This window comes from Sus scrofa, chromosome 6 (assembly GCF_000003025.6).
Source record: "Sus scrofa isolate TJ Tabasco breed Duroc chromosome 6, Sscrofa11.1, whole genome shotgun sequence".
Taxonomy (NCBI): Eukaryota; Metazoa; Chordata; class Mammalia; order Artiodactyla; family Suidae; genus Sus; species Sus scrofa.
In genome coordinates, this window is record NC_010448.4 from 15,116,247 (window position 1) to 15,142,867 (window position 26,621).

At 39.4% G+C, this 26,621-nt stretch overlaps 1 protein-coding gene and 1 long non-coding RNA gene across 4 annotated transcripts in view; one reads left to right on the forward strand and one right to left on the reverse strand.

Annotated features, from left to right (window-relative positions):
* The window catches only part of PMFBP1 (polyamine modulated factor 1 binding protein 1), a 116,230-nt gene extending 101,505 nt beyond the window's left edge, over nt 1-14,725 (reverse strand). The window contains exon 1 of the mRNA XM_021093858.1: nt 13,303-14,725. The gene's annotated coding sequence lies outside the window, so the exon portion shown is untranslated. The remainder of the gene's footprint in view (nt 1-13,302) is intronic.
* LOC110260920 overlaps nt 1-26,621 on the forward strand; it is a 116,899-nt gene that overhangs the window by 21,861 nt on the left and 68,417 nt on the right. For all 3 annotated transcript variants that reach the window (XR_002344532.1, XR_002344530.1, XR_002344531.1), the window contains exon 2: nt 2-126. This is a non-coding gene — a long non-coding RNA (uncharacterized LOC110260920). The remainder of the gene's footprint in view (nt 1; nt 127-26,621) is intronic.

A 26,621-nucleotide genomic window follows, 5' to 3' on the forward strand; every position in this document is an offset into this window, starting at 1 on the left:
GGATGAAGCTTACCACCTTGGGCCACTCTTTCATCCCAGGACAGCAGGAAATTTTAAGAAGTTGATAGATATCCCCTCACGAAATCCTAGAAATTCTTAGTTGGACATAATCCATAATTATGCTAGGTGAGTAGTCACATTTCAAGAAATAAGGCTGGGCTACAAATGAGCAAATGACCACATTTTGTTCTTTTACCTGAGGCCATACGTGCATGCGCACACGTATGTGTGTGTGTGTGTGCGTGCGCGCGCACACACACAGAAGCAATCTTCAGTGGCCAAGGCATCTCTAAGCTACCAGTAATGACTCTCTGAGAGGCCTTGCCCAATTTCTTCCTGTCAGGGCTCTGTTTTCACTGAACAGGCCCATCCCCAGGAGAAGACTACACCCTATGCAATAGAATCCTTCCTCTCTGTCAAACTACATGTTTTATGCTTTATTATCCAACTGGTCCACGTTTTGTGAGCACTCTCTGTGGATTCCTCTGGAAATTCTTTGTTTACAAGATTATTCTGGGCCGTGGCTATCTTTTATATTTCATAGGAATTATCTAATATTTCCTGCAATAATAATTAGAGCAATTAGCATGGCAGTGGCTTTTGACTTATCTATTCTCTTAAGCTCATATGCAGCTAGGAAAAATTTAACCGCCCTGGTTCTGTCAGGGTCCAAGTGATGCCTAGGTTTCCTCTGCTTAGTCAAGCATTTCTGGGGTTAATTTTCATTAAAATGACCATGACACTAATGACAAGTGACTGTTTCTGCTCCCATTTGCAATTTTATAATAATGTCCTTTTGTTTGCTCTTCACTAAAGGATACAGAGACATTGCCGAAAGCCTCCATTTGTCCCCATTACATATCAATTCTTAATTTTAACCTCAGAATTATTTCTGTAAAAGAACCTTGTCTCTCTTTTAGAATACAAACTATTTGAAAATAGGAATTGTGTTTTTAACAACCAATGTAGTAGGTAAGTGAAACAATAAAACAAATAAACAAGAAAATAAGCAAACAAATAATTCCATATGTGAATGAACGAAATTCTAGGAATTCACAAAGAAGCATTTGGGTCTGAATCTGACTACAATATATCATCAGAGACCTTTTGTGAGTTCCTTAGCTCTTTGATCTACATCAGCAAAAATATGGATAAAATGCTCACCTTGGAAGTCTTTAGCAAAAATGATCTGAGAAAAATGTATATGAAAGCATGGAGTAGTGCTCAGATGCATTCAGTATCTGAGCATATTATTGTATTACCAGATAGCCAAGACCCAGTCAAAGACCCACTCTAAATGCCCAGGAAAATATAACTAGAGCAAGAAGAATTTAATATATTTATTTAATGCTTCCATCTGTTTTCATTGTCCTAAAAAGACCCCTATGAATTTTAGTGTTTTTAGGAATTGTAAAAACTATCTAGCTCAACTTTCTCATTTCCCAGGCAAAGAAACTGAGATCCAGAGAATTTAACTTTAAGTTTAAATGACTAATAATTAACAGAGACCAATTTCCCTTACATTCTGTAAACATGGTAGTTTGCAATGCTGTTCTGAAAGATGTGTTAAAGAACTAACTGAGGAGTTCCTGCCATGGCTCAGCAGTAACAAACCCGACTAGTATCCATGAGGATGCGGGTTCGATTCCCGGCCTTGCTCAGTGGATAAAGGATCCAGTGTCGTCTCTAGCTGTGATGCAGGTCTCAGATGCGGCTTGGATCCCATGTTGCTGTGTCTGTGGCATAGGCTGGCGGCTATAGCTCTGATTTGACCCCTAGCATAGGAACCTCCATATGCCATGAGTGTGGCCCTAAAAAGAAAAAAAAAAAAAAAAGAATTAACTGACCCCTCCTCTGGAGTCTAGGGTGAGAATGAGTGTAGTAATTCACCTCACATAAGTTTAAAATATATATATATATATATTTAGTTATATATGTATATAAAAGTAAGTTTTATACATATATATATATAAACTTTTTGTTATACTTCCAGTGATAAGAGGAACAGATGCTCATTCTAGACAATTTGGAAGAAAAATATGAGAACACAAATTAAACTTATTTACGTGCAAACTCCCAGTGATAAATATTTTGAACATTTTAATGTTTAATAAAATTGGAATGATTCTATTTTTTTGTACTTGTGTTTTTCTCCATTTGACATTATTCTATAGATGTTTCCCCATATAATTAGTCTTTGAAAATATGATTAAAGGGGTGACTAACATTCCTTCATGGGAATTAATCATGGCTCAGGAGGCAGAATGCAAGACCTTACAAGTTGGACAGACTGGAATTTCCACTCCACCCATTAATAGTTGGGTGATGTAAAACCAACAACTTATCCTCCTTAAGCCTTAGTTCTCACATCTGCAATATATTGGTAAAAGTCACATCCTATGATTTCTTTTGGTCTTTTTGCCATTTCTTGGGCCGCTCCCATGGCATATGGAGGTTCCCAGGCTAGGGGTCTAATCGGAGCTGTAGCCACCGGCCTACACCAGAGCCACAGCAACGTGGGATCTGAGCCAAATCTGCAACCTACACCACAGCTCACAGCAATGCTAGATCTTCCACCCACTGAGCAAGGCTAGGGATCGAACCCGCAACCTCATGGTTCCTAGTCAGATTCGTTAACCACTGAGCCACATGGGAACTCCACATCCTATGATTTCTATCAAAGTTAAATGCTAGAGAGTATATATGCACTTAGCATTGTGCCTATCCACAGTAAGAATTCAATACATGGCAGTTATTTATTATTGCTATTATTTTATCACATTCATTATTGGACATTTAGGTTGTTTATAGTTATAAATAAATACTGAGAAGTATCCTCTCCACAGTCACCAATATAATCTACCTGAAATGTACCTCTGGTTGCTCTCTTACTTAAAGATCTCCCCTAGCTCCTCATCAAAGTTTTCGAAACTTTCTTTTCAGCAGTGAAACCCTTCTTTTATTATTATTATTATTATTTTTTGGAACCCTTCTTTTAATATCTTAAGTAGGAGTTCCCATTGTGGCACAGAGACTAGGAACCATGAGGTTGTGGGTTCAGTCCCTGGCCTTGCTCAGTGGGTTAAGGATCTGGTATTGCCCTGAGCTATGGTGTAGCTTGCAGACACGGCTTGGATCCTGTGTTGCTGTGAGTTGTGGTGTAGGCCAGCGGCTATTGCTCTGACTGGACCCCTAGACTGGGAATCTCCATATCCCGTGGTGCAGCCCCCCAAAAAAAGCTAAAATAAAATAAAATAAAAATAAATATCTTCAGGAAAATTTCCTAGGGAACTAGGGACGGTATTCAGAGCTTGGACCTAGCCCCACCCCACCTCCCAGTTGCAAAAGGCCCCTGATGCTTTTCTGAGAAAACTGGGGCTGCTCTGGACCCACTGGGAGAACCTATGACTTACAGAGTAAAAATGAGGCTCCAGAACACAGTGTACGACATCACCCAACTGTCCATTCCTCAAAGACCTTGATGTAATTTTTTTTTCTTTACCATTTTGCTCATGATACCCAGTCAATTCCTCTCTCATGGTGGGAACCACATCCCCCTGATGCTTTGGACTGCAAGCTCTTAGAGGACTGAGACCATTTCTTACTGACAGTGGTATTCTCAGTTCTCAGCATAGTGTCCGAGGCTAGTAGATGCTCACTAAAATTATTTATTATGAAGAAATTTGGGCGTGCCTCTCTGATGATTTCCTTCGGATAGTTTTGTAGGAGCAGGGTTACTAGATGAAAAGGGATGAGCATTTCCAGGCCTCTTAATACACTTTTGGTAAGATTTATTGCAAAAAAGATGGTAAGACATTCATTTGAAATAATTCTCTCTCCTGTGTCAATTACTATCTCCCATTTGTATTTGGGGGTATAGCTAAAGAAGCCACTGTTTGAACACATAATTGTTGTGGTTCAAACATTGGCTATTTTTTGGTGTCTGATTTGATTGAGGCAGACAGAGGTACTAGCACTTGGGGTGACCAGTGCAGAGTGGGGCTCTTAATATGTTGCTGTCCAGTGACCACATTATCAGATGGCTGGAGATTCATACTAAAATGTTGTGACTTTAGCCACTTTCCCTACATGTAAATATCTAAGCGCATTTTCTCATCTTATAAATGGGTTTATTGATATCTCTTAGAGGGTCATGTGATGATTGAATCAAATGGGCTGACAGACATAAAATCCTAATACATGCATTTATGTCTTTTTACTAATTGTGAATGAGGAGAGATGGATGAGGGGGAGCTGGATGGTCTGGACGACACCAGAAGATAGACTGGGTTCTAAGTTCAGGAGATATTTCAGCTGATCTCTTTGATTAACTTTATTTTTCATAGGATCCCATAATGCCCATATGTAAACTATTAGGATATAACTAGTTTATCCTATTTTATCACATGGGGGATAGAGAAGCCATAATTATAATCTTAAATTTTAAGGGGAAATTGAAAACTGAAATGGCTCTAAGGCACTTTAAAATGTTACACATCTTTATGTTCTTGTTTAATTCTATGGTTTTAATTACTTATGTACCCATGACTTCAAAAAGCCAAATCTGTAGCCCAGACTTCTGTCCTGGGTTTCAGACTCATATATCCAACTGCCTGGATGTTAGGCTGGTAAACTCAGTATGTTTAAAGCTGAAGCCATCACCTGCTCTTTCCCCCTATTTCCCCAAACTTGTTCTTCCTGCTATATTCCTCTCATCACCATCTACCTAGCTACCCTGAGCCAAAAACTGTGGTCATCTTCAACTTTTCCTCATTCTCACCTTCTATATCTAACTAGACACCAAATCCTCTTGTCCTTCTGCCTAAATGTTTCTCAGGCCTATCCTTTCTTCTCCATCACCACTGTCACTGTCCTGGATCAGCCCCTCATTATTTTTCTTGCCTGGATCATTGCAGCAACCTTCCAAATTGTCTCCCTGATTCTGGTCTTGCTTTCTCCACTCCATCACTCACATCCTTGTCATGAGCATATAATCAATCTGGATGAAAAGGAGCTGTAAATGGCAATAGATATCAATGTCTTCAAATCATGTTCTTTAAAAAATATGATGTCATAGGTTAAGACATAATCAGTTAAACATAGTTCTCCTGGAGACAGGTTGACTGCTCAGAGCAAGAATCAAATGAAATATAACAATGAGCAATATATCAGTTCACTTGAAATAATACTTGTGGAGAACCGACATTTATTGGATTGCGCAGAGATGATGTGGAGGTTAGTAACACCGGAAGGGCATGTTGGATTAAGATGAACCTCTCCAGCGTTGCAAGGGCCCCATGGTCTTTGAGAACATGCCAGAGAAAGGATCATTTACTAAAGCCTCTTCTAGCTTGGCAATTCCAGGAGCCAAAGTTACAACAACAGGAATAAAGTTTTCCACTCCACAATTGATATGTTGTTAAAGGGACTGGCAGGGGGCTTCCTCAGCTTCATGACCATGACAGACCCACAGATGCTAAGGGCTTTAAAGGAGGATGTTAGCGGTGCCTCGGGCCTTTAACATACCTACTGCTTGCAAGGTAGAGAGAAAACTGCCTAAGTTTAGCATATTCGGAGAAAATGCCAGTGAGTACAAAATGGAAAGAAGTCTGGAGACTAGGATAAAGCAAATAAGACCTGGACCCTAGTAGAGATGAGACACAGTATTTTAATGACTATTTCCCAAACTATCTGTGGTAAAGAAATTTCTTAAGATATCCAAACCATCACAGATTAATATTTTTATAAAACATAATAAAATGAATACTAGAAAAATGAAATGTAAAAGAAACACAAAATACCGTGCCTTTTTTTTTTTTTTTTTTTGTCTTTTGTCTTTTTGTTGTTGTTGTTGTTGCTATTTCTTGGGCCGCTCCAGCGGCATATGGAGGTTCCCAGGCTAGGGGTTGAATCGGAGCCATAGCCACCGGCCTACGCCAGAGCCACAGCAACGCGGGATCCGAGCCGTGTCTGCAACCTACACCACAGCTCACGGCAACGCCGGATCGTTAACCCACTGAGCAAGGGCAGGGACCGAACCCGCAACCTCATGGTTCCTAGTCGGATTCGTTAACCACTGCGCCACGACGGGAACTCCCCGTGCCTTTTTTTAATGACTAGATTACTCAGACATAAAATTACTCTATCAAGTTGCTCTATCAAAATTGCTAAATGTTCATTCTTTTTTTTAATTTTAATTTTAATTTCTTGTCTTTTTAGGGTCCCACCTGCAGCATATGGAGGTTCCCAGGCTAGGGGTCCAACTGGAGCTGTAGCTGCTGGCCTACACCATAGCCACAGCAACACAGGATCCGAGCAATGTCTGCAGACTACACCACAGCTCCTGGCAATGCCAGAGCCTTAACTCACTGAGCGAGGCCAGGGATCGAACCCATGTCCTCATGGATGCCAGTCAGGTTTGTCAACTGCTGAGCCACAACAGGAACTCCTCATTCTTTTTTTTAAAAAAGATTTTTTTTTTGAAAGATTTTTTTTTTGCCTGTTTTTAGGGCTGCACATGTAGCATATGGAAATTCCTAGGTTGGGGGTTGAATCGGAGCTGCAGCTGCCAGCCTACACCACAGCCACAGCAATGCAGGATCCAAGCTGCATCTGTGACCTACACCATGTCAGCTCACGGCAACACCAGATCCTTAACCCACTGAGTGAGGCCAGGGATCAAATCCATGTCCTCATGGACAGCGGGTCGTTACGACTGAGCCACAACATAAACTCCTACATGCGCATTCTTTATTTCTGTATGTATCTCATCATGAACCAGTAACATGCAGTTCACTGACTGGCACTGGTCTATGGACCACACTTTGAGTAGCACTAATTTAAAGGATTTATTCAAGATAAATGGCAAAGACTTTCCTCACAAAGATATACTCTTAGGAAAACACTAATCTATTCATTAATGTTCATGTATCTTTCTTTCAAATCTAAAATATTTTGGCTGTTTGGGTTTTAGAAAACTTCCATCTCTGGTCAGGTCAAGTTGACACGATCTTTGTGAGAAAATACCTATCAAACCAGTGAGCCTCAAATCAACCTGTAGAAAAACAATGCTTGTGTGGATTAAAAGCTCTCATCAGAAATATATAAGCTGTGACTATAATGTTGGCTGTATTGTTTAGTGATGGATTTTTCAGTCAATCAACCATTAAGAATGTCCCTCCATCCTATCCAGATCTCAATCAATTATCACGATGTCTGATATGATAGTCACAGTGACAGAAATGCTAGTTACAGGGAAAGTTCCTTTGGCCTTTATTGAACAATAAATATTCATCAAGCATGAGCTATATGCAACCTTCTTGCTGTCCTTATTCTAAATACAAGGGCAGCTGTCTCTCTCTGAAAAGACATGCATAGTCTGTGCTTAAACAGCAGATGGAAGATCTCAGCTTCTCAAATCTACTATTGTTTTATTATTGTTGAAAGGGCTAAGAAATATTGAAGGAAGGATAGTGAAAAGATTGGAAGAAAATTTTATTTATTATCTTTGAAATCTTGTTCACAGATAAGTTATTCTCATACTGTGGTGTGAAACCCCATTAGAAGACACATTTAAAGTGACTCTCATGGGCTGTTTCTCATTATGGCTGATGGTGAAATGACGGTTAGTGGTTACTTTATAAATAAAAAACATGGATATAATGCATAAAGAAGATAGGTATTAATTTATATGTCAATGTGTAATTTGAGGGGACTGACACAGAGTTTTTGGAGGAGTGAAGACCTCAGGGAGCTAGCCTTTAAGCAGGTAAAAAACAAGTCCCATGGAGTTCAGAATGGGAGTTCAGAATGGCCAGCACACCTTGAACATGTTCTTAGCACTGGGAATGCAAAGTTAATAAAATGCTGTGTTTGTTTTCATGGTCTGCTGTCAGAGGCAGATATGTGTGCAAATAATTACAAAATAGAGGGAGACATGAAGAAATAGGAATTTGTACCAAGTACAGATGTTGTATAAACGACAGCGTGATTAACTCTATCATGTAGAATCATTGTAAGAAGATTAAAAAGGTACAAAACAATTTATATTGGTAAAATGACTCCCAAAATGTTAAGATAAATCATTACTAGAAGTTGCTACATGGAAACCTAAGGTCTAATTCACCTTCAGTTAAGTATGCATATAAATCTTCCACTTGTAAGGATATAGGTTAAAATATCTTCATCAGGATAATTACTCTTCACCAAAAACTACACATATTCATATCAACACTCCACCCCTAAAACTGATCCACTTTGCAAAACTCTTATTTGAGTAGAACCATTTTGATTGAGCACTGGAAGTATCCACAAAAAGGCAAATAATAATGGATGAAAAGAATGAATTTTGCTTGGCTTAAACCTTCAGAGGTCTATTCCAAGTATCTTTTCAATACTATTATAAATGAAATTTTTTCCATAATTTCATTTTTGGATTTTTCATTGCTAATGTATAGCCAATACCATTGATTTTTGTATACTGATGTTATATCCTGCAACAATTGATCTTATTTACTAGTGTAATAGTTGCTTTTTTTGTGGATTGCTTAGGATTTTCTATATACAAGATCATATTGTCTGAAAATACAGATTTACTTTTTCCTTTCCAACCTAGATGGCCTTTCTTTTTCTTATCTAATTGCCATGGCTAGAACCTCTAGTACAATGCTGAATAGAAGTGGTGAGGGCAGACATACCTGTTTTGTTACTGATCTTGGGGACAGAATTTAGTCTTTCACCACTAAGTATGATATTAGCTTTGGGGTTTTTGTAAACACTCTTTTTCAGACTGAAGAATTTTCCTTCTGATTCTAGTTTATTGCGTATTCTTATTGTGAAAGGGTGCTGGATTTTGTCAAATGCTTCTTTAGATATTTCTCTGTTTTCAAATTTAAAAATTGCATTGCTTAAGTCTGGCTTTTTCAGAAAGGCAGATCAACTACCTAATTAGCTTATGGATTTAGGTGAAGGGGATAAGAAACAGAATGTTACCAGTGTGCCTCAGTTTCTATTTTCTACATTTAACAAGATAATACAAGAATGATAGTGCCCAAGAAAGAACTTGCTCTTTGGAAATGATATGGAAAGATACAACTGTTTTTCATTTCCAACAAGCAAAACGTAAAATTGAGAAATGAGGCTGATTTTTTAAAAAAAGGCTCACATCTAAGACTTAAGATCACCACCTCTTTCCTTCTGTTGATATCTCTGAATTCATTTGGTGGTGCCTATTCAATGCTTTCAGCTGGACAAAGTGATGGAGGAAATTAAGTGATGAATGAACCATAACATGGTTAATCTTCTGCTGGAAGTTGTACACATTACTTTTACGCACATTTCACTGGCAAAAGAAAGGCTTATGCTCAAGCCTAATATCAAAGAGACAATCATCCATATGGATAGGTGCAGAAAGTCAAATGAAAATGGTGGTGTGTATAATCATTTCATAGGGAAGGACAGCCAGTAATTGAGAAGTGAAATAAAATCTGCCTCAGTTTGTTCTTCCAGTGACAAATATTTTCTTTCTTATTTTATAGTAAAATACTTTCACCTTTTTTTTTTTTTCCAAAAAAGACACTCCAAAGTCTCATCCAGGTATATATCAGACTCAAAGCACTGGTCTTATATAGCTCCTTTTGATCCATTCACTCATGAAGTAATAATAATAAGCCAATACTTAGCCCCCAACATGCCCACCACATTGTGGTGGCGGAGGGACAGGATAACACTCCCATGTAGAAAGGGAAAGTGGAAATCATGTGGTAGTCACTGATTCATAGCAATTCTGAAATCTTTGTAGAATGACAGGGTAAGGGTGCCCTTAGAGGTAGGGACTGTTCTTTGATTGGGCTCTTGTTCTGCTCCCTGGGGGAGCTTCACAGTTCACTGTTCTTCATGGCTCTGAGAGGTCCATTTCCCCCCATTATCCTTCTTGGCCACATCTGAAAAGGGCATTGAAAAACGTGCTTTCTAGGGTAGCTTGGTGTGCTTTCTATAGAAGACTAGGGGCTTCAATGTCATTTTTGTCTCAAATAGTCCTCTTAAAAAAAAAAATCTACAGGAGTTCCCGTCGTGACGCAGTGGTTAACAAATCCGACTAGGAACCATGAGGTTGCGGGTTTGGTCCCTGCCCTTGCTCAGTGGGTTAACGACCCGGTGTTGCCGTGAGCTGTGGTGTAGGTTGCAGATGCGGCTCGGATCCCGCGTTGCTGTGGCTCTGGAGTAGGCCATCGGCTATAGCTCCGACTGGACCCCTAGCCTGGGAACCTCCATGTGCCGCGGGAGTGGCCCAAGAAATAGCAAAAAGACAAAAAAAAAAAAAAAAAAAAAAAAAAAGAAAGAAAAAAAAAATCTACAGAGGTGGTTCCCTGGGAAGTGTTGCAATTTTAATATTAAATCTTCCAATTCATGAAAATTTATTGAGGTCTTTGATTTCTTTCAGTATATATTGTTGCTCCTTCACAAATGCAGTTGGCTTTGTATTTATATGATCCTGGTTAACTCTCTATGTCAGTAACTAATTGCTCAATTCTTTTTTTTTTTTTTTTGTCTTTTTGCTATTTCTTTTGGGGTCAATCGGAGCTGTAGCCACTCTCCTACGCCAGAGCTACAGCAACACGGGATCCGAGCCGCGTCTGCAACCTACACCACAGCTCACGGCAACGCCGGACCATTAACCCACTGAGCAAGGGCAGGGACCGAACCTGCAACCTCATGGCTCCTAGTCGGATTCATTAACCACTGCACCACAACGGGAACTCCTGCTCAATTCTTTTTGACACACGTGTCTCTCTAGATTTGACAACAGGTATGTTGAGTTCTGTGGGAGAACCAGCCATCAGTCAATCCATGGGCAACATGAGGAACCACGAGGTGACCACGAGGTTTAATGCACACAAGACAGTCCCTTTCCTGCTTCTACTCCCTACACCCAATAAAGAATTATCCAGCCCAAAATGTTAATAGTGCTGAGGTTCGGAAACCCTATTCCAAACAGGATAGTGACACAGAAGTCCCTTCAATACTCTTGATAGCTCTCCAGAGCAAACACACACACCATGTTTCTCTGTTTACTCCACCAGCCAGATGAATGTTCTTCAATTTTTTCTTTCTCAGAAGCAAAGAGTAGGACCAGGGAGACTATGAGAGGCACTTCTTTTCATACTTGAAGAAATTGCAGTTTTTAAAAATTTTTATTGTCTGCTGACCATCATATCTCCATCCTCCATCTTATTTGTTTGTTTGTTTGTCTTTTTAGGGCCACACCAACAGGATATGGAAGTTCCCAGGCTAGAGGTCCAATTGGAGCTGCAGCTGCCAGCCTACACTGCTACCACAGCAATTTGGGGTTCAAGCTGCATCTGTAGCCTACACCACAGCTCAAAGCAACGCTGGATCCTTAATCCACTGAGCGAGGCCAGGGATCAAACCTGAGTCCTCATGGTGCTAGTTGGGCTTCTTACCTCAGAGCCACAGTGGGAACTCCTCCATCTTATTCATTAAGATTTTCATCACAATACCTGATCTTTTGATCCCCCCTTTTGCTACCAAAGATTCTCTATCATGCTATATTCTCAACTGATATAAAATTTATCTCTCTTTTAAAAGTCTTACTGGAGCCTTTCTTTAGGTCCTTTAAAGGAAAAGCAGAGATACTTGGGAGGACCTGTTCTGGTTTACAATAATGTCTTGTTTATCATTATATTATCAAGGCCTTCAAAAATGTTCCTGTTGTCATTGCGTTTGTGAAGAAAATATATCAGTTTTCACACTAAAATAGGGATATACTTGAGGATGCAAAGGTTTCATGCTCAGGACCTTAGGGTCATTAAGTACCAGGGATATACTTTAATAAAAATGTGCAGAATGTTTCAGACAGAGATTAGTCTAGCAAGAGACAGAATATAGCAAAAGGGAAATTACAGATGCAAAAATACTGAACAGATCATATCAGGTAGACCTTTCCTTAGAAAGCAAGGCAGGATTATCTAAGGATCTAAATTTTAGAAGAAGAGAAGGAAATGCTAGTTTAGTCCTAGTTTCAGCTATATCACAAATTTACAGAACCTATTCAGGATCCCAATGATGACAGTGAGAATCTATGCCTGAATATGACTGAATTATTCTAATATTTCAGATGAAAATACATACCGAGAAAAAGAAAGCAGTGTGACTTTTGCAAGCAGCGTTTGTTTTCTTTGCTAGTTCCAAATGTCTCTACTATTTTCCTCAAAGGACAATTCTGCCTTCTAATAGAATTCCTGACTAGGCAGATCATTTTGTTAGATAGATGTTCTATTAACATTTTGCTTTTCTTCATTTCATACAATTTTTCATTTTATTCCTTTGTATCATGGTTGAAAATGTATATGATTCTTATCTCTTCCTCAGGTTTTTCTTTTTTTCATTGTGACATCTGTGCATTAATCACTGTTTAGTCAAGCTGCAGGGACCTGATTTTTTTTTAAATGGGAAGAGAGCATGGTGTTGTGGAAAGCATGCCAGCCAGCTAGTTAGACACCTGGATGCTAGCCTGGCATCTGACATTCTCTGGGTGAGTGTTGCAGGACAGGTCATTTCTTTATTGTTTTAGTAGAATTAGGGTCTTGCCAAAAGATCTTAAGGGGTCACCTCTGTCTCTAATATTCTCTATATGTCTAATCTTTTATATACATGAGAAGAGTAGCATGGTAGGTAATCGTTTCTTTGCTTATTTTGTAGCTGTCTGTTAAGTATTGTGTGTGTGTGTGTGTGTGTGTGTGTGTGTGAGAGAGAGAGAGAGAGAGAGAGAGTGGTGAAGGTGGGAATGGAGAATGGAGAGGGAATAGACTAATTAACTTTGGAAGACAATAACAAGATGTAATAATCTAAATATAACTGCGTTGGGAAAGATATGAAGGTATATAAATACTTCTGTTAGAGGAAATATGTAAGCATTCATCACGGATACAAAATAGCATTCTCAGAAATGTCATTGCCTCCCTCTCCCAGGACAGATGAAGCAGATTCTGACCAGCCACTGAAAAAGCCATGAAAACCCTTGTGTTTTATAAAGCAGGACAAGGCTTTGAAGCTTCAGCTTTAAATCGCCCCAGCATCTCCCAGCTGTAATGAGGACAGCATTTTCCCTAGTCAAAACATCCTGGCTCTATTTATAGGCATTCACTTCTCTGAATAACAAATAGAAGTAGCAGGCTATTCTTATATCATTTTTCTTCAACTACCCTCTATTTAATACAGAGCCAACAATAAAAAAAAAAAAATCCAGAAGCACAAAACATAACAATGGGTTTAGTTAATTACCTTAGAGAAGACACTGACCAATGTATGTTTGAATAGTCGAAGTCTTGCAAGAATATTTGATTGGCCTTTGTTTACCCAGGGTTTCCAATATCTCCCTCGCCATTTCATGGGGGAAAAAAGGTTTCAGTCCTTTAAATGATTCCGGAAATATCCAGTCTCCCTAGTTGAAGGGGGGCTGTATTCATCTGCTAGGTAACCTCCCTTAGCTGCTGTAGCTTTAAATAAGGACGGCAGACAATACAGCATCCACAGAGACAGCTGCAATTCACTTGTATTCTTTTTCCAATATAAGTTTGTATTAGGTTATTTAATGGGCCACATTATATTCAGTAGGTACAGAATCCATACCCCCAAACGGCTGCTGCTTAATTCCAACCCTCCAGTCTGTTTTAACTAAGATGTTTTCTCCAGTGCATATAATCTTCATTATCATATAAGTAATTTTTAATTTATAATTAACATAGTCTCCTTCTCATTATGGATGCCTTGATCGACTTAGACCCTCCAGACACATCTTGTCTGGCGCAGTGCTGGCTGTATCCTGCAGTTCTCCAAATGTGCAGTAGGTGTCTATCTTAGCCTTTCCTTCACCCTTCCTCCTCCTCTCGTCCCTGACACTGTGATATAGTGCATAATTCCAAAATGGCAGCTTTTTGAAAATTCACCTTGATTATCAGACATTAAAAGTGACTCATCCTGCAGTGACTGTCTGGCAGAAGGGATGGGATCAGACAGCAAGACAATGAGGGGACTGGGCGCATTAGCGCACTAGATTACAGAGCCCATCAAAAATACCTTTGTTCTGTCAAAGATCCAATCATTTACTAGTTGTGTTCTGCAGAGGAGAAAGAATGAGAAGGAAAAATCCACCTAACAAACAAACAAATCCATCCAACAATTTAAAACCTCCTCAGATCTCTTTATTCTAAGAAGGGAGGGAAGTGTCTGATCAACCACCTCAAAAGGAGGAAAGATGGGGATTGTGCTTCTGAAATGGGAATCCACAGAACCCTTTCTTTTAGCAGCAAGCACATTTTCTACACTAGATTCTGTTCTTTGGGTCTTGGTGAGAGGAAAATTGACAAGTTAACAGGGTTGGGTTTTGCCTATGGCTGCACACAGCTTAATTTACAGCAGAATATATAAAAGACAAAATATTTCATAATTAAAACATTCATTTTCATTAAAAGGAAAGCTTCTGACTTCTAGCATGTCACATTATAGTGCTAACCAAGAAATGTGTGATGGGTAAGAGAGGAAAATATGTGTAAAAGGACTATTATTGATAAATACTTTATAAGCATCTAAACTGGCTTATATAAAAGGCAGTGGGAATCTTTGAAAACAGAGAGCATATGAATTCTTGCATCAAGCGTGTGTGTGTGTGTGTGTGTGTGTGTGTGTTTGTGTGCAAGGGGGAGGAGGGAACTGGAGAAAAGGGAGGTGAGAGATGAGGGCATTTGTATGAGCCCTGTGTGGGTGTATAACTGGGTGAGATGTGTGCTGAGTCGTCAGCATGACTGCAAGCCTGGCTAGCTTGTCTGATTCTCCAAGGAGACAAAATGCCCAAATGGGAGGCTGGTTCCTGGCTTTCTTCTTCTCCTTCTTCTTCTTTTTCTTTTTATCGTTTTTATCATTTGCCTATGAACTCAGAGGAGCAGTTTATCAGTCATGGAAAATGCCCCTAAGGAGCCCAGATCAAAGGCAGGCTTTGAATGGTGTACTTAGGTGGATCTCCCTGCCAAATACATTAATGCGATTAAAACGCAAATTCCATAAGCAATTATTTTCCATCTGTTTAGCAATAGTAATAGTGATGCTATGTGCCGTCAATGGCATCCTTCTTGTATACAGAGATGTACCGAGTAAATTCAAATGCTGCTTTGCACATGGATGTTGCAGCACTTTGGGAGGATTTAGAAGGTTTTATTCACCAGCAGGGCAGCAGAGTGGCTGCTGTCACCATGCAGGAATCCCTTGATAAGAATCTGTATTTTAACTGACTGTCATTTAGCAAATAGACTCATTAAAACAACTCATTGCATTCCACCAATCGAGTACTATACTTGGAGGTTTGTCATTATCTCTCCTGCCTCCACACTTATTTCTACTGTCAGCTACAGAAAACATACCCCTATTTTGCCCCTCTTAATTATCCCTAAATGACTTCATTCTCTTATTGATGGAGGAAGGCAGATTCAGCAGGACTGCCTAGTTTGAGGGGCTCAGGAATAGTTACACATTCATAGACCGGTTTACATCTGTTTGGATTTACAATACATACTCTGAAAAGGGAGAAAGAGAAACCTATAAGCTTTAAAAATCTCCACCTAAACCTGACCAAAAGATTAAAGGGGAGGGCAAAAGGGGAGGACCCAGACTAATTTCCACACACCAGCATTCGTACCAGGGGTGGATTCATGAAAGAGACCTGCGAGAGTTTTCATCAGCGGAATTTTAATCAGCCCTAAAGGTTAGCCTTCGACTTCGTTAACAAACAGCTCTAGAGATAATTTCCAATTTTCAGTGTTTATAGAATAGTAGTTTCTTGGTCATAATCAAATTTGGAGACTGTTGAGAGCCTATTCTGCATATCCAGCTGACACCGAAACACACAAACCATCAGAAATTGCTGAATGTGGGCTCAGAATCAAATGTCGGAAAAGTAAAAGGAGGAAGAAATTTTGCAAATTAAAATGATCACATTAACCTCCTCTGATGAAATCAGCCCAGCCAAACGAAAAATACTTATTTTAAAAAATCTGCACGGATATTTTAGCTGTTAAAAGAGTAATGATTATTCTAATATTTAAATGGACAGAGACAAGGGGAAAAGAGAGACAATAATGAAAGAGGAAAGCTTCATTCCCAGGAGTGAGAGCCCAGCATCTCTGCTACATGCAAGTGGGTTTCAAAACTGTAGGAAAGAAGACAAGCAAAATTTACCAAGACTGACACTAGAGGAGAGGTCAGTTTGCTGGAAGTGTGTCCCTTTTCGCCTCTCCTTCTGCCTCCCCCCTCCTCCCTCCCCCTGCTCCCCTCCATCTTCACTGAACCCTTGCAGAATGGCCATCATTCTGGCAGAAGGGGAACAAGTATGGCTAGGATTCCAGCACATATAACAAGAGCAAAGGGTAGTAAAACAAAGGACCAAATCCAAGGATTTGTCTTTCCTGCAAACTGACGTAGAGTACCGCTGGATACAAAGTAGACCCCTCGCACTGCAAAGATGATCAATCTCCTAACAGCACTGCAGCCAACAGAAGGGGCCTGAGTCCTAAATGTGGGGAGGAATATTCTAATGTTAGTTCTAAATCTTCCAAGGTAACAAATTCCCTTTTGCGTCTTGGGCTTGCCACTTCCCTTCTTAGTTTGCAGAGGAATGGAAAGGGTTAAAAACAAAAACCAGAAACAAATGAGCTTAATTTCTGTGATTCCAAGGGGCGGGGCTGGGAGGGCTGTTTGCAGAGTGAGCCCCTCCTCTGACTCCCACCACCTTGATGCTCTGGTTGGCTTGTATTTTGAGGGACACAAAGGGCACAAGATTAGTGCTGGCAAACCTGGGTTCCAGTTTTAGTTTTGCAGCTTAGTGTTTACTCCCCATGTAACCTGGATGGGGGCAGTCAAAACCTGTGAATTTTTCCTTAGGATAAAAGGGATTGGCAAATTCAGGTAATATTAGAACTGGGAGGGACCTCGGGGATCATTTAGTCAATTTTCCGTATCTTATAGACAGAAAACTAAATAACACCAGTAATAACAACAGTTAATATTTCCAAATATTTACTATGTGCCAGGCACTATTCTAAGTGCTTTACAAGTACTATCCTACCTACACAATAACCTCATTTGGTAAGTAGTATTGTTACTGCCATTTTACAGACAGAGAAACAGAAGTCAGTGAGGTGCAATATCCGAGATGATACAGCTGGTAAATGGTGAGCTGAGTTTGAAACCCAGATGGCCTGGCCCCAGAGGTATACCTTAATAAGCCATGAATTCCCAATTTACTCTTTGGTGCTTAGGGGGTGCACTCATTTCAGGAAATGAATTAGTACTGCACAAGGTCTTGTAAGTGTGGACCCTACAAAGAGGGGTTCCCAATATCACAGCAATGGCTGACAATGGCCAGTCTGTTCCCTCCAGGTTCCCTGAGGTCACAAGGTCCCTGCAGCCAGGTTTTGTGCAGTTTTTCCAAGATGCCCTCTTCTATACCATGCCCTTTCCAAAGTCAGACTGCCACAGTCTCTACTTGTCAGCTGATCGTTACTCTCTCCAATCATTTCCTTGAAATTCACTTGAACTGTTACAGTTGTATTTGAACACCCAGCATGATACCCTTTATTTCTTTGCTCCAGCACTAGCACTTGCATGCCTTTTGTTCACCACATGGATCAAAACTGCCTCTCAGAGCAAAAACAAATTGCAGGAAGGGAGATCATGGCAGAATAAACACTAGCATTGCAAAAGACACTCAGTGTGGTAGAACACTCATTGGGTAAGACTGTTTGCAGAGTGGTAGGTACATTGATGATCATTGGTTGAGAGAAGAGCCTACAGTTTGTCACATTAGCTTTCATTGGCTAATAGTACCCAGTACTCGGGAGAAATATATGTAATGGACTGTTGCTAAAAGGACAACAGCATTAATATCAAATTATTGCTATGGGGGAAGTGTTAAATACCCTCTGTGTATTCTAAGCTCAAAGAAGCTTGATGACTTGTCCAGACACCTGGGCAAGGCTGTCTAGGAAACTCTTCTGTTTGCCTTTAATTGTACTCACAACATTTCTCAAACTCTTCTGACACCAGATGTGTGCATTTTCCACACCAAACAATTCTCCAACACCAGCTGGGTGTCTAACAACTCAATTCAATTCCGATACTAACCAGAGTTATCGCAGGCCCCACCTATTAAGGGCTCATTCCCCAAAGAATGCTCCCCATTTTGGTTGCCAATTGCAAGTCTAGGGTCCTCGGGTTACTCACAACTTTCATCTGACTTGGCTACAGATTGGAGGTTCCCATGACCTCTTTCTCAGGTCCAGTTATTTGCACAATAGCACATGGGACTCAGGGAAATACTTATGTTTACTGGCTTATTATACGATAAAGGATATGATAAAGGATATAGGTGAACAGCTAGATGAAGAGAGACATAGGGCGAGGTCTGAAAGGGACCCTGAGCACATGGAGTTGGGATCGGCCACCCTCCCAGCACAAAGATATGTTAACTGAAGCTCTTTGAACGCCACACTTATGGGATTTTTATGGAGTTTCCTCACATAATGCAGGATCAATAATTAACCTCCAACCCCCTCTTCTTCCTGGAGGATTGGGGCTGGGACTGAAAGTTCCAAGCGTCTATTCATGGCTTAGTCTTTCTGGTCACTAACCCCATCCTGAAGCTACCCAAGAGCTCACCAAGAGCCACTTACTTAGAACAAAAGTCACTCCTATTACCTAGGAAATTCCAAAGGATTCAGGAGCTCTGTGCCAGGAACTGGGGGCAGAGACTAATACATATATATTCTATTATTTCTCAAAGGCACATATGATCCTTTCTGACCTCACCTCACCTGACACATAGTCCATCCAACCTTGATGTCTTCATAGCTGCTGTCCCTTCTGCTGGAGGCAATCACTTCACTGATGCCCTCTCATCACGCCCCCTTCTCCAGTTGCAAACATCTGTTCATCTGTTCAAGATCTGGCCCCAAAGTTGCTTTCTCTGTAGGGCTTCCTGAGTTCTTAGCACTTTCTGTAGTACATATGGTTAGAGCACTCATGTCGCAGGATTATAATTAATTCGTTATTCTTCTTCCAAATCCCCTTCTTAGCCAGGGGCCTCTTTGAGGACAGAGGCTATGTTTCATTTATCTTTGTATTTTCAGTGCCCAGCACAGAACCTGGATCATCTTATTTACTCAATGAATATAGAAGGAAGGAAGGAAGAGAGGGAGGTGGGAAGATATGTCTTCCTGAAACTATAAGGCATTATAGAAATACAAAGAATTACTTACCAGAGAAAGAGGTCCATTGTCCCCTCCTACTGTGCAGGAATGAGCTTACTGTTTCCACAAGCACACTGCTTAGGCACAATGAAATGCTAGCAAGAAGCAGGCATCTTACTCCTCATTTACTTGTCTGATGAAGAGGTACACAGTTTCCCCAATACAGAAAACGTGTCCTTACTGATGTCAGTCACTAGCAGTAATCTGGTTAGTTGAACAAGTGCAAAACCTAAAGAATACAGAGAATTAAGGAAGTGTTTAATAATTCAGGCTATTAAAATACTTTAACAGGTGGCATGTTGTTTAGTGCACTTAAACATAATCACATAGCATTCTGTGTGGTCACTCTCCTCTGAGGTTGTTAGAAGAACCAGGAGAGAAAAGGAGCCTCCTTGGGGATTTTTCCTTACAGTACAATTTTTACAAAAAGCTGAGTGTACAACTTGCAAAAATAATAAGCTTCAGTGATAACATAAGCTTCTGCTACAATTATCACAAAGAGCAAGGCTACTGCTCAAGCTTCTAACTTATCGTTGTGACTACAGAACTATCTAAAATGTCACATTCGAGTTGAAGCGACTGCAGCCAATTAGGTAATTTCCACCAAATTGGGTCCATTAATACTTGGGCATTATATTGAGGGAAAAATAGGGCTCTGTGACAAGGTGCAATGTGGCTTGTGAAATATTAGTTTTGGACAGTCACAAATCAAGATCCAAGGGCATGTTAAATTATTCAGCATTCTTGACCTCATTATTAAGTGACTTCATATGGGTTTTTGCTCATATTCTTGCAATATTAGGCTCCAAGGAGCTTGATTTTGTTTCTTTCCACCATTTACCTATTTCACCTTTTTTGTCTCCTCCACTCTTTATGTAACAAAGGCTTAGTTTATATTTCTTTTAAAATTGTTTACTTTTATAATTAAGAGGGCAATGGCTACCGTTTCATCTGAGGAACACACAATGAGCACACTCGCTAATACAATGATACATACAAGGAATATGAATATTAGAAATTTGGTTCCCATGCTTTTCTTTGCTAGCACACAAACTCAGGTAATGCAAAACCTTCCAACCTAACATCTGCCTTGATCCACTGTGTACCAAACAGAAATCACTGTGTGATTCATAACACATGGCTTCATAAATGAGTCAGAACCTCAATGCCAAGTCTACTTCTGTAAGTGTTTTGAAATAACAGCAACATTGTTATTTTCCAAAATAATGGGAGAAAGCTACAAAAGCTCTCAAGAAGATCATGTACCAAAGATATTTGTTGACTCCATTTTGTTCCAAAAATGTTTGGAACAATGGTTAGCTGATGCTGACAGGATTTCTATAACCTATAAATGTGTTGAATATTTAAAATTTTAAATTGGTGTTCCTGTAGGTTGTAAAGTACATTAACCAATCATGCCCTTACCCTAAGAATATTACTAGCAGATAATTTACAAGCTAAAATACAACTTGGGGGCAAAGCAATGAAACGACCCTGGAATGTGAACATTGCCAGATAAGATGACTGAATTCGTGACCATCTGCTCCCCAAGAGTTCTTGCACTTGTGTTCTCTATGAGATTAACAAAAGAAATTAGGTAATGTTAGGCTGCTCATGGTACAATATCTTCTTTTAGATACGTGTGTTTTGTAACGTTGCTTATGACTCAAATCCTAACATACACTTTGAAAGCAGAGACACAGGACTCCATTTCATCATCCCCCAGCCAGATGGGACCGGAGCAGGTGTAATCACTTTAAAGTGTTCTTCTCTATAAATCAGCTTCTGATTCATTCCAGAGAGGAGCTGTCAGCCCTGAGGCACCCAATGAAGTTGAGAATTTTTAGCAAACTAAACATAGGCATTAAAATAATGTTTGAATTAGTTTTAATCACAGTGGCCTAGATTCTCATGCTTCCCAGAACCCTACTGTATCTCTTCCATGTGTGAGATGCCTGGGAGGGCTGCACATTGGCAAGACTCACTGGACTGCAGAGCAGGAAGGAGAATTTAGGTCAATTACCTTTTGAAGTGTCATCCTTTTAAACAGCTACTCAAGGTAGTATCTTGCTAACGGTGCTGTATATAATAAAAGTGACGGGTGCTATTTCTTTAAATACTGCTTTTTGGTTATAAGCCATCAAAGGATTAAATTTGTGTAAGGGAAAAAAAAAAGATCAAGAGAAGTTTCATCCATGTTCTTTCTGGAATCTATTAGAAAGGATTAGGTATGTGGTTTACCTCTCTGAAAGTCTGGGCTAGAAAGGAGGTGCCTCCATTTCAATCTCTCCCAGTTGAGTCTTTGTTTTCTTCATTTGTGAGTTGATGAGACAAGTGGTTTAGATGTGACCCCAGGACTTGGGTAAATAATGTTTTAAAAAATTATGAAGTGGGTGAATGTGTGGGGAGGTGAGATGGAGCAGGGAGTATGGATCCATTCTCCAAAGTTCAAATACATATATATTGTGTGTGGCTGTGTGTTTTCATTAGTTCTTGTTTATGAGTTTACTTTTATTTTTTAAAATTAATGGCTCTTATGGTTGTAAAAACAATACACTTCTATGGAAAAAAAATTGAAAAATATGCAGTCATATTAAGAAAATAAAGATCACCCTGAATCTTATAATTCAGAAATAACAACTTACTAAGGTTCCCTCTAATATATAATCATACATGTGTGCGCACGCACGCGTGCACACACACACACACACACACTGAAAAGTCTGGAAGGAGATAACTTGCACCTTTAAAAAAGTTTGTTTATTTAAATATTTCAAAGGTTTTCTATCTACCTATTTTCTCTTATTATATACAGAGTCAGCCCAAAAATAATTTTTAGTAAAGTGAAAAAAGTGAGTTCACATCAGGCCTACCAAGAACTACACCAATGAAATGATAAGAACTTGTTTTCTGTCATTGCCTTTCTTCAAACAGGCTTAGGGGTTATTAGAAAGTTTAAGATGCCTTTCAAAGATGAATTAGTTCCAAGTTGAATTTCAACAAATATCCAACCGTGAGCACAGAGCACAAAATCCATTAAGCCTTGTGACTGTTCATTATGAAATTCTGAATTTTAACCAACTAGAAATGTAATCCAAGCTCAGATTTATTTTTCATCCCTCAAGACTGCAAATGCCAAACAGAGCAGGGACCTCTTTTAGCCTAGGAGGCTACAAGCAGGCAGAGGGGAGAAAGCTCCTTTTCTTCCCCTTGGGTCTTCGGTTTCCATGCTTGCCCAACAGCATGGCTCATTCACTAAGCTTGTGGTGTAGCTAACAGAGAGAGTTATCAACTCCTCTGGGGGGAACAGAAAGATGGTGATCACACACACACACACACACACACACACACAGGTCATCTTCCTACAGAAATGCCCAAGGTTGGGGGGAAATGATGTCCTGCCCCTTCCCATCCTCAGTCACATAAACACAAGCCAGGTAGTTGAGGGGAGGGTTTGCTCCTCATTATTTGGTGACAGGGAGAAACTAGGCAGCAGAAAGAGAAGTTAAGACTAATAATATTTCAAACAATTTCCAGGAGTTCCCACTGTGGCGCAGCAGAAGCGAATCTGACTAGGAACCACGAGGTTGCAGGTTCGATCCCTGACCTTGCTCAGTGGGTTAAGGATCTGGCGTTGCCCTGATCTGTGGTATAGGTCACAGACGCAGCTTGGATCCTGCATTGCTGTGGCTGTGGCTGTGGCCGGCAGCTGCAGTTCTGATTGGACCCCTAGCCTGGGAATTTCCATATGCAGCAGGTGCGGCTCTAAAAAGAAAAAAAGAAAAAAAAAAAAAAAAGAAATAAAACAATTTCCAGATGCTCATTACTGGAGTCTTTTGAGGAGGGCACACAGGCTTTGAGGTCATCAGGTCTCTTATTTATTGCAACAAATACTTAATTAGCCCCTACTATATGCTAGGCACAGCTCTCGTTGCTGAGGAAGCATTAAAGAACAAAACAGACAACAATCTATATCTTAGTGGAGCATAATTCTAGCAAGGGGAACAAACAGTAAAGATAATGTTAGAGGGTAGAAAACACTACAGGAGAATAGAATAGCAAGGTAAAAAAGATTGGGTTTGGGTTATGGTTTTAAATAGGGTGATCAGGAGAAACCTCAAGGATTAAGCAATATTTGAGTCAAAATGTGAGAATGTGAGAGGACGAGCAATTTAAATATGGGGGGAGGGGGTGTTAGGCTGAAGGACCAGCCAGTGCAAAGGCTCTGGGTTGCGAGAAGGCCTGCAGGCTTGCAGACTGAAGGTGGAGAGAAAATGAGATATAATGAGTGGGGAGGACGTGTGTGTGCAGGACCTCGAATGTTATGAGGATTTGTCTTTCTCTTTGGGTTTGGATCATTCTCCCACTATTTGTCAAAGGTCACAGGCTGAGTGACTTTATAGATTAGATTTTCTAGATTTTTCTAATCTATAAAGTGGGAATCTCATTTACTGCAGAGTTATTTTGAGGATTAAAATGAAATACAAAGCACAACATCTGGCATGTGGTATGTTTATACTTCTGGGTATCATTTTGTGTATTTATGTGTCTTTTATAACTGTTCATGTAAACATAAACATAAAAGGGACTGACCAAGAGTTATGCAGAAGAATTCAAGTAGATTATAACTGTGTAAATAAATATTTTTTCTCACAATAATAAAAGTCACATATCACCAATACAAACTAATAGTTTTAGAAGGTAGGTTTGGGATTCAAGGTGACCAAGGAAGTAAATCTTGTATGTATTAACCATTAGTGAGAACTGATATATTAGCAGAAATGTACAGGCAAATCTCATTATTTCCCATTTCCACTGAATGTCTATTTCAAGGTTAGAAAAAAATACTACCTGTCCTTCTGGGGGACATCTGAGCATTCAAACAATACCAGATAAAATAGTCAGCTTGCAAACTTTTGAAAACACCATTGCCTGCAGGGTTGAAAGGGCCTCTCTTAGATATCAATCTGCTCTGCGCTAACTTTTTTCATATGATGGTGGCAGTTTTTCTCTTATGTGGTGGTATCATTAGAGTTTCACTTGAGTTCACAGAAATCATTTTCTGGCTAAATTTTTCACTCGAACTCAGTTGCTATAGAAGTTGAACATCAGTGGGAGACGCAATTAGTTACCTAGTTATTATGATTTAGTACGTTTTTAGCAGAAGGAAAAATGACAAAAATCTAAAATAATTCTATAGAAATATACGAGTGATCTTTTACCTGTAGATCATTAGCACAGTGGACACGATTTCAAAGACACCACCAACACCTATGACATCTTCTCCCTGCTGTATTATTATGCTGTTTTAATCAGTTAGTAGGACTAACAGGAATCATTTTGGTAAAAGGTACATAGTACCTAGTTGGAGGACTTGAAACTAATGGAAGAACTGAAGATGGATTTCTCTTTGTAGGTAAATGGAAACCATACATAAGTTATTGCCAAGACAGTTAGTTATCCCACCTTTGGATATTCTGCTGGTCAAAGGTACTTTTAAGGGCTTTAAAAAATAAGTGCCAAAGAACTTCCTCAGGGGAACACTGGTCTCTGTTGATTATCTTACAGAGTTTGCTCTTAAGTACTGATATATTATTTGATTTCTACCTTCTCATCTAAATTCCTCACTTTACAAAAAAATCTGGATTATCCTCACTTAATCAGATAAAATTTTTTTCTGAAAAATTTGTTTTAAGATTTTTGTACCATATGTTAGGAGCCCAATAAATGTCTGTTAAATAAATGAGAAAAAAATAATTTCCATTTCCTTCTACTTGTCCTGTTAACAAATCAAAGATTGAACATACATACATATGTGCGTACACATATTGTATATTTTATCTATTTTCAATTAAATGTATATAACAAAATACATAGGTAGGTGAATATGACTATTTTAAAAACACACACATCAGAATTTGTATCTCCAAGTGAGTGTTGCTCTTTCTGAAGTCATCTGAAGAGATAATCCATTTATTTCACAGACACGAGTAAACATTTTAGGAACTCTTTCCTGGGCAGTTCTTTCAAGACCTCTGGCCATTATTTTGGACATTAACATTGTTGGCCAATGTTCATCACTTGACAATGGACTGGACTTCTAAAAATAGCTAAAAGTAGGTTGAAATAAGTAAGTCAACAAGATGGATAATACTATTCTTTATCTAAAAATATTGGATACAGTCGTAGTATTTAGTATTGCCTATAAATTGCTTTTCTTTTCTGCTTTTATTTATTTTTAATTTTTTTGTCTTTTTGCCTTTTCTAGGGCCGCTTCCTGTGACATATGGAGGTTCCCAGGCTAGGGGTCGAATCGGAGCTGTAGCTGCCGGCCTATGCCAGAGCCATAGCAACCCAGGATCTGAGCTGCGTCTGTGACCTACACCACAGCTCACACAACACCGGATTCTTAACCCACTGAGCAAGGCCAGGGATCGAACCCGCAACCTCATGGTTCCTAGTCGGATTCGTTAACCACTGTGCCATGATGGGAACTCCTGCTTTTCTTTTTTATAAAAAAGATTCATTGGGAAATAATTCACACACCATAAAATTTAATCATTTAAAGTGTATAATTTAATGATGTCAGTGTATGTACAGATGTGTGCAACCATCATCACAATTTAAAAATATTTTCATTACCTCAGAGAGAAACCCTGTACACTTTATCCATCACTCCTCTACTTCCTCCCAGCCTACCCATTTTTCCCAGCCCTAAGCAATCACTATATCTAGTTTCTGTTTCTACAGATTTGCTTATTCTGGATACTTCATATAAATGGAATCATATTACGTTGGTCTTTGTGAGTGGCTTCTTAACATAATATTTTCAAGGTTTATCTATGTTGAGGCATATATCATTACTTTTTATGGATAATATTCCATTGTATGGATGTTCCATATCTTATTATTTATTGATCTGTTGATAGACATTTGGACTGGTTCTACTTTTTGGCTATTGTGATAGTGTTGATACGAACACTTACATACAAGTTTTTGTTTGAGTGCTTGTTTTTAAGCCTTTTGTGCATATACATAGAAGTAGAATTGCTGGGCTATGTTTAACTTTTTGAGGAATCAGTAAACTGTTTTCCATAGCAGCTACACCATTTTACATTCCTATCAGTGATGTATGGCAGTTATAGTTTCTCTCTATCTTAGCCAATGCTTATTATTCTCTACTTTTTGAAAAATTATGACTATCCTAGTGGGTGTAAAGTGGCATTTCACTCTGATTTTGATTTGCCTTTCCCTAAAAACTATAATGCTGAGCATCTTTATTTCTTCCTGGGGTTGCTAAGCTGA